The sequence below is a fragment of the Aegilops tauschii genome, chromosome 2 (assembly GCF_002575655.3).
Source record: "Aegilops tauschii subsp. strangulata cultivar AL8/78 chromosome 2, Aet v6.0, whole genome shotgun sequence".
Taxonomy (NCBI): Eukaryota; Viridiplantae; Streptophyta; class Magnoliopsida; order Poales; family Poaceae; genus Aegilops; species Aegilops tauschii.
In genome coordinates, this window is record NC_053036.3 from 360,219,223 (window position 1) to 360,228,393 (window position 9,171).

The window sequence follows — 9,171 nt, forward strand, 5'->3', positions numbered from 1 at the left end:
TCACCACGAGGCTATTCCCGTCGAACGCCAAGCGTAAGATATGTATCCGACGGTGCCAGTTTTTGCACGTACACAGCAGTAGAAAAAGAACTAGTACCATGGCATATGATACACCACGGCCGAGAAAACATGTCGACGTTACGCCATCAGGGAATAGTGCCACACTTCGAAACTAGAACCGTCAATAAATTTTGAGCGCGTCTAGTCACATTCCAAATTACTACTACTACCACGCTATATTTAATTGCAAACCTGTTGACACCGATCACAACCTAAACGGTTTCCCACTTAGGAGCGTATTAGTAGTACTCGGTTATAAATACTACTATGCTAAGATGACTGCACATTCCTCCTCAACTCCTCATCCACAAAAAACAATCAAGTCAATCAAGCCATAGCCAGCGTGAGTTCTGGGTCGAGAGATTTCCACCAGGGAGAGGTGAGCATGGAAGAGGAAGCACAAGAGATGTCCCGCCTCGCCGCGAAAGCAGCCGACATGTCCAGCCGCGCAGCAGTAGCAGCACAGAGGTCCCGCCGCACCGCCGAAGCAGCACGGAGGTCCCGCTGCACCGTCGATGTAGCAGACTGGTCCGGCCACGCCGCGGAAGCAGCGGAGATGTCCCGCCTCGCCGCCGAAGCAGCAGGGAGGTCCCGCCGCGCCGCGGTGCCCTGGGAAAATTTCTCACGGGCAGGCGAGGACTCTTACACGCGCATGCATGGGATAGTCCATAGCCAGATGGATCAGATCTCCGGCTGGGCGAGGATGCAAGACGAGGCTACCGGCGTCATTCGACAACTAGGGGAGGGCAATGCGAAGCTCCGGGGCGAGCGCGACCTGCCGAGGGCGAAGATCGCCGGAAGGGCGAAGCAGGAGGAGGAGACCGCTGCCTTGTTGCAGAGGACGGGCGTCATCATCAAGAAACTTATGGACGAGAATGCCATGCTCTGCATCGAGCGCAACAGGCTGGTGGAGGAATCCATGGATGCTGCCAAGCAGCGTATTAAGGACATGAAACTGATGAAAGAGATCATCGCCCGCCGCGAGAACTAGTCTCCGCGACCTGCAGCGCATAAAGAAAGTAGAGATCAGCGAGCCAGATCGTTGTATGCATCTTCCTTCTTCTTTTGCCCTTGTGTATTTAGGGCGTAGCCGCATGTGGCTTTTTTAATTATCTTCCTAATTATGTAAGACAATTATTATCCACTCTCGTCGTCCTTATATATATTCATCAGTCTTGCTATAAGTCGCAGTAGATGCTATATAGGTCCGTCGGATCTTACATCAAGATCCGTGCAAAATTTTCTTTTCAGATTTTCTTTTTTCTCTCTTAAATCTCAGTCGAGTGAGACATTGCCACGCCATTAAACAGAGGCTCGGGCGCCATTAACGGAGACCTTGGGAGAGAGGTGGACGACAGATGGAGGTCAAAGCGCTCTCCTCCCGATAAGCACGCGCAGGGGTCTGATCGCACGCCCCCCGTACTCAAATAGCTACCCTGCACGACGCCTCCTAGCTAATAAAAAAAGGGACGCATGGCGGCACGTAAATGGTAAATAGAACGCCCGCGGTTTCCATAATACTTGTGTTTCCGATTGTAACGTGACAACACTTGTTCCAAAATGACTTTGTTGATTGTTAATGTGTGGGCCTTTGCAAACCGGACAGCAAAATTACCACATCATGTTGGTGCCATGTCATGACACCAAGCCAAGTTTCATGATTTTCATGCGTGTTTCGTACAGGAATTAAAAAAACCAAGTTTCTCAATGTTTCCAGCCGAGCCATGACGCCCAGTTGTTTGAATTTCATTCCCATTTCTGGCATGGGACCTAGAAATTTACCCGAGGACACACATGTGATTTTTCAACCAGCTTTGGTGCACTGGAGCATGTGCTTGTATTTAAAATTTGAATTATGCACACAAAGGTGACACGTTCCCTCTTAGAACCACGAGCCTTCTTGAGAGAAGCTCCGGTTTGCAAGAAATTTATACCAAAACTTGTTCCTATTCTGCAATTTTTTTTACCACAGCATGGTAGTACCATGACATGACACCATGCCAAGTTTCATGATTTTCAGGCGTGTTTTGGATTTACAAGAATTTTAAGACCAAGCTTCTGAATGTTCTCGGCCGAACCACGATGCCCAGATGTTTGAATTTCATTCCCATTTCTTGCATGTGACCTAGAAATTCACCCGAGGACACACATGTAATTTTTCAGTCAACTTTGGTGCATGGGAGCATGTGCTTGTAGTTCAAATTTGAATTATGCACATTAAATGACCAGAAACTCAATTAATGTATAAAAAAGGCCAAACGAACCCGGAATAATTCCAAAATTTAACAAGGCACTCATATAGTTCTATGTTGCCTCTGTAAAGAAAATCTGGGGGGAGGCAGCGTATATTGTTTCGCACACAAAGGTATAAAGAAATAAAGAAACTAGCATACCTATTTAATTCTTGGGTTCTTATTATTTATGCCACTAGTTGTGTATCACTACTCGGTTTTGCCATTAGAAGTTACAACTACTCAAAAAATACCATCGATCCGTGAGATGCCTGCTCAAAAATGCAATTAGATATCTAAAAAATGCCATCGTTAAGTTAGATGTTTGCTCAGAAATGCCATTAGGCATTGTTATTTTCACGTCAAACCCGTTGACCATGTTACATGACAAAAATAAGCCGATTCTCACAATGATAAGTTAATGGTGTCCAGCACAACACACCCCTAAAATAAAACTAAGCACCCTGGAATTCTTTGACAAAACTAAGCACCCTGTAGTTCTTTGACAACTAAACTGCTGGCTATATGATGCTGGCCATATATATTGTACGTATATAATGTCAAGAAACGAGTGGTAGTACTATACCAACTAAAAGTTGAAATGTACGAAATATAACGAGAAGAAACATAACATAGTTCTGCTGGGGGCTCAGCATAACACACCCCTCAAATGAAACTAAGCAAACCAGAAATTAAACTAAGCAACTAATCCGGTAGACATTGCATTAGAACCACCATGAGCAATGACACTGCCACCTTACTCGGAATCCTCCTCCACGTCCTCGACTTCGTCCTTGTCCCTCTTCCTCTTGGGCGATACTTCTTTGCTTGAACCGCACACTTGGCTCTTGCTCTTCATCCAACCCTTGTAGATATTGAAACAAAGGTAGCCATCCATTGGAGCGTAGTAGATGTGGTCTATATCTAGTACAGTCCACTGCCATGCACGATGAAACGTGTGCGGAGGTTTCTTCAGTTCACCGTACGAAGGATGAACCATGGCTCCTGCCAGGGTCAACATTGAAGGCTGATCAAGGGAGGGCACCAGCCCTTCCTTCTGGAGGTCGAAGGGGTTGCCTACAACGAGGCCTATCTGACCCAGGATTTTCTTGTCGTTCCTAAAGTCTACAGTAACGAATTTGACTCGACCGCCCTTGAGGGACTTCTTAAATTCCTCGCACTCAACGTCGGCATGGCATATGTGGTAGACCAAGCATAAGTCATGCACGCAAACCTGGATCACGGCGGGCTTCTTCTTCTCTGCCTCCTTTAGTTTCTTCTCGCTTCCCAGGACTGTGGTGTACTCAACATCTAGCCCATCAACCCACTCATCATTTGAGTTTTCGAACATGCGTTTGAAGCGAGCAAGGCATTCTTTCACCGTTGCGGAAGAACGGGTGTAGATGACGTCGAACTCATCACCGGTGATGGTTCTAACCTTGTACTCACCGCCAATCATGGAGATTTGGGACGCCATGGATTTGGGAGGAGGGTTAGGATTAGTGGAACTGCCGTAATGTGAAAGGACGGGACGACTAGGAGCGGTTTATCGATTGTAAAAATGTCGAGTGGGGGGGGGGCGTGCGAATGGCAGAGTAGTGGCTTGCCTGATGGATAAATGGATTCATGCACAATACTATGGGGTCCCAATTAGATGTCATGTCTACTCGACACCCAATTAAATGGCTTTCGATGTCATGTCAAGCGCCGGGAAAATTACAGGTGATATGAAGCTTTCCATTCTCCCATGGTACGGGCTTCCGAGAGCCCTTGGATCTGAGATCGAGCAGTTGCATGGCGTGATTCTAGACCTATGGGTGAATATCCTATCCTGGAGGGTTATTCTGCAAATTTTCAGCAACTTAGCATGCGACCGTTCGATCTTAGATCCAAGGGCTGCCAGCAGCCCGTATCATGGTCGCCCCTACCACGACCGTCGCCTCGCTCGCGTGGTCGCGCCCTTGGAGATTTAACACGGTGCGTTAGGCTATCTGATGTTGGCATGTCATACATAGTCATCACTTAGTCACTCATACAACAAGGTTAGCTATAAGGTTGGCTATAAGAGTATTTTTTGTTTACTTCTCTCTATCTCTTTCTTCGTAGTATTTATTGCATTTGCCAAGGAGTGACCTCTTCCAATGAAATGGTGCTTAGATAAGGTGCTATGGGTATTAGATGGCTTAGCAACTCAAGTCCCCAATGCATAGGTGCTTAGTTTTTTGTTGCTAAGTTTGCTTCATCTAGGTACACGCGCTTATCACCGTTTCTTCCTGGGGTCACCAAACTAGTCTCTCTCTTCTTAATTAACTTGCCACATTAGAACTTATGCCTATGTGGCAGGCTTAGCACCTGTAGGATCAAGTACAATAGTGGACTATAAGCCCGCTTTACATGGCATTATTTCATATGTGGGGGAAAGAGGCAAGGAAAAAGTGGAGGAGTGGGCTCTCAAGCAAGAGGCCTCTACATGGTGGAGCATCGGGAGAGGCACCTGTATGGAGGTGGTCAGGAATCGGGAGACTCAAGCCGGTCGTAGCGCCGCAGTTAAAATGATAATGGCAAGTCAAATCACCGGGCCCCACCTGTCCAGCAGTAACTCACTGTCAAATCACACAGCCCTACGTTTGCAGCAGCCTACTCCCTCATCTTCTCGCGTCTCTGTCGAACCGACTAGGCGGAACTGCCCGCCTACCACGCGGGAAAAGCCCTGCCCTCGACTTTTAAATAGTACAGTATACTAATTTTGTATCCATGGATTGCGCCATGGAGCAAAGCCTCAAGAAAATGGCGGCACACATGTACGGAGTATACAGCATGCCCGTCGCGTTCGCATCACACCCCAGATGGTCGGTCAGTCTGGCACGCCGCTCTCCAAATGGAACGCGCGTCATATTGCGTTTGCACACACATGTGGGACCACAATTGAGAACCGACCATAGGCACACTCCCCGGCCCCGCAAGTCGGGTGAGTTAATAGAAGTACATACGTTGGTACCTGGACGGTCCCTGCAAGACACGGAAGATCAGTTCGTCCATGCATGTGACCAGACTCCAGCAGACACGCCTGGATTGGCTATCGTCTACATATCGTGCAGGCTGTGTTGTACAGGGCTGTAGTTCTAGTCAGAAATCTAAAAAAAAGGTTTCTTGTCATCTCGCAAAATTAGGTGTCATGTGCTTCGGATCACTGCGAGGGTTAAACAGCGACAACTGAGTTGGGCTAGTCATTGGGGGCACATGCGCGAAGACTACTCGGCTGCCATCTAGGTCAAACCGGCTATGTTAATTAGGACATCTATCGACGGACCCCTTTTCTACGAGTTTATCTTTAATTTGAGCTTTGATCCTCATCTAGTTTGTCCGTCGGGATTCATCTTGTCTCCTTTGGGCAGTGAGGTTATGATTTCTTGTCATGTGGCATTTTTTCGTGTTATATGTTATAATCCGGTGCTTCAGATCAAAATGACGACAACTGCGCCTCCGGGGCACGTGCATGAAGACTTCTCGACAGTCATTGCCGAGGTCAAGCCAGCTCCAGCCGGTAGACAAAAGAAAACTAGTACTCCACTATATAGGCAGGAGCCTCCGCGCTTGCTTGCTTGTGTTGCTCTCTTCACACTGTCTCGTCCTCTCCAGATCTAAACACGACAGCGGTGGCCACACACACTCTCTCTACTCACCGCTGGTCACAGATCCAGCCGGATCCTCTCCGCCAGGGAAGGTGAGAAGGTGCAACATTCACGCAGTCGTCCTCGACGACGGCTCTTACCCACTGCCGGCGTGTCCCGATCAGCGTGCCTTGCCGTTCTCTCCCAAGCATCGCTGGCGAGGGAGGGCCTCCCACCCCTTCTTCCTCGCTGCCGTAGTGTGGGCAGATCCGGCCTCCCGCCACCCACCTAGCGACATCCCGGCGACCCTCAGGTATAACTTCCTTCGAAACCGACCTTGCTCTACTTCCCGAGCTCCTGACGTCGCTGCATTTGTATCTTTTACTATTTCTCAGGCCCCCTCGTGTAGATAGGATCGATCGGCTGTTCAAAAACCACCTATTTTTTTACTGTTAAGAGGTAAAACTAGTTCATGCACTCGAATATAGTAGTACTTGGTTCAAACAAGGAAGAAAGGGGGTGGGGGTGGGGGAAGATTTGTTACCTGAATCTAGGACTTGGTCGAAAGAGGAAATAATGGGGGCGAAAAGTAGCAGAGACTGGCTATCCAACTGGTCTCTAGGTCTAATAGGGAAATAAAGGGAACGCAGTACAAACTCCATATAAACCCGATCTATTGGTTGAAAAAGGAAAGAAAGTGGGGACTGGGGGACAAGTCAACAGAGTAAGTCCAGCACTAGATTTGCTAGCCTCACACAGTATAAGGTGGCTATATACCGAACAAAAATGGGACCAACCCGGATATCCTCTTCTGATGTTTGTTGCCCCGAGCCGCTCTTATGTAATGCCACTGGTAAAATGTAGCAGTCGCACTGTTAAAAGTAAGGACACGTTAAACCAATGTTGTTTTCAATGTAATGCCTCCAGTAATATGAATCAATGGCACTTTTTTTCATGTCCTGCTAAATTTCCCATTAAGATAAGTTGCTTCTTTTCATTAGAGATGCAACTGTCCTGGTCCGCCTACTCTCCAGGAGCTTCATGACCAACCTTGATGTTGCTCAATTTTATTGCAACTAATGAAGAAGAACCTCTGTGGGTTTTGTTTTCTGATGGAAATGGAACCGGGGCTGGAGCCCTTTTCTTAAAAGAAGAAGAAGCTGCTAGCTCATGGGACATTGCTTCATTTTAGGTGAACTGCACCAAAAGGTCCCATGAATTGAATCATCCATGTTGGTGACTGGTGTCATCCCTTCTACGATGGCATTGACTGCAGATATGGTTCCCATCACGAGGTATGTTCCTTTTTGGTCTGACCGTTTGCCAAAGATCCTGCATGTTGATCCTGCTCTTGTGCTACTGTTTTGGCACTGCCATGATAAAGTAGTAATGTTATTATTTTGCACCTTAATCTAGTGGTACTATTAATTTGAGGCAATGTTTTGGCACCGCTAGTGCCACTATTTTTTTATATATCGAAAGAGGGGGTTCCCTCCGATTTCATGAAAGAAACCCAACCATAGAGAACCATTATCCGACAACATCTCAGTGTAAACGGGCAGTTATGCAACTACTACTAGAACAGACTGAGTACTAGCAGGAGACAAGTTCGCCACATAAGCTAGGCAGGTAGGGGGACGCAGCACCAGCTCGACCAAGTTTGGATTACAACCCAAATGCTACCACAGAAACATCAGGGGGAAGATTGGGACTGAAAGAGCCAGCTTCAGCATCCCAGTCTAAGCACCCCGACCTTCATCCTTGCGACTCACGGTACACCTCGTTTGCCACCTGCTCGACCCTAGTGTCATTGATAAAATGAAGTAATAATACAGTTAAAATAGAGCGAGTGTCCTCTCTATCATTTCATTTCCAATGTAGATAAAGAAAGTGCTTCTCTTTGTTAATGTATGTTTCATCAACTAGTCCCATTGTTAATGTTTAAGCGTTTCTACAAACTGGGGTGCTTAATTTTAGTTGATCTGCACAAAAATAGAGATTTGAATGTCTCAAGGCCCCTCCTTGTACTACCGCTGTACACTGATGTTCATCACTGGCAGAAGGTGTATCGGGGAGACTTGGGTCGATTTCCAGTATGATGTAATATTTTCTTCTGTTTATTAGTGTATGTTTCATCAACTAGTGCCACTATAATGTAATCACGCCTTTTCATTATCTGTGCAAACAGGGTTATTCAGCTGCATTTTGGTGGAATTGCACAAATGTACGGATGGAACCGGCAGATATGCAGAGTGCGAGGTGCCAAGTAAAAATTACCGACACCAACCCTGCTCCATCTAAGCATTGGCATCCACCACCATCAGTGGGATGTGTGGCGCTCACTGTGGACGGATCTTTCTCGGCAGCAAATCCTCTAACCAAATACTAGTAGCTTAGACTTAAAAAAATACTAGTAGCTTATATTGGCAGTTTTCTAGGGGTGTACTCTTTTCTGAAAGAAGCACCAATCTATTTTTCTTTATTTGTACACAGTGTCACAAGTTTGACCCAAAGGTCCAGAGCTATTTTAGGGTGATTGGCGTAGTACTCGGAGACTGATTGTAAGCATGATTTTTATTAGTTGTCACACTGATTGTAAGCATGAGCAGATGGAAGATTAGGTTAGTGCGAAGCTTACCTTAAACCCTACCAACGCCATTGAAATGAGGCGAGCATCGAGGGAACCATGGAGAACGGCGGGGAAGCGACATCGCCCCATCCGGCCTCCTCTTGCGGTGGGAGAACGGATACTCCTGTGGCTCCGGCTGGCTCTACACCCTCACGAATGGCACACCATACTCGATCGATTCGTTATCCTCTGGGTGCTCGACCTTCGACCTGTACGCCCACCACCTCCGTCTGACTTTCGCCTTGGGCGAATCTGTCTGCTCCATCACCCAGAGGAGATACTCGATGAACTCGAAGGACTGCGGCGCGACTGCCGCCGAGGAGTACATCGTCGCCCTCATCGCCGTCGTCTCGCTCTTTCACATACATTGCCACATGGCCCTCACCGTCCTCGAAATCTCCCACTCATTGTCAAACCAAGTAAGGATCTCCTTCAACCTGGCTAACTTTGCCTAGTCGCCGCCGGCGATCTGCCTGATTTGCTGCTGCATCCCCTCCATAGATGTCCTTCTGAGTGGTCCGGTGCTAGCTTTGGAAGATGGGAGGAGAGACGGTGGTCTTGCAATAGAGAAGAGGGAGAGCCGAGACAGTGGTTTTGGAATGGAGATGATGGAGAGGAGAGGGGGTGGTTTTGAAATGGA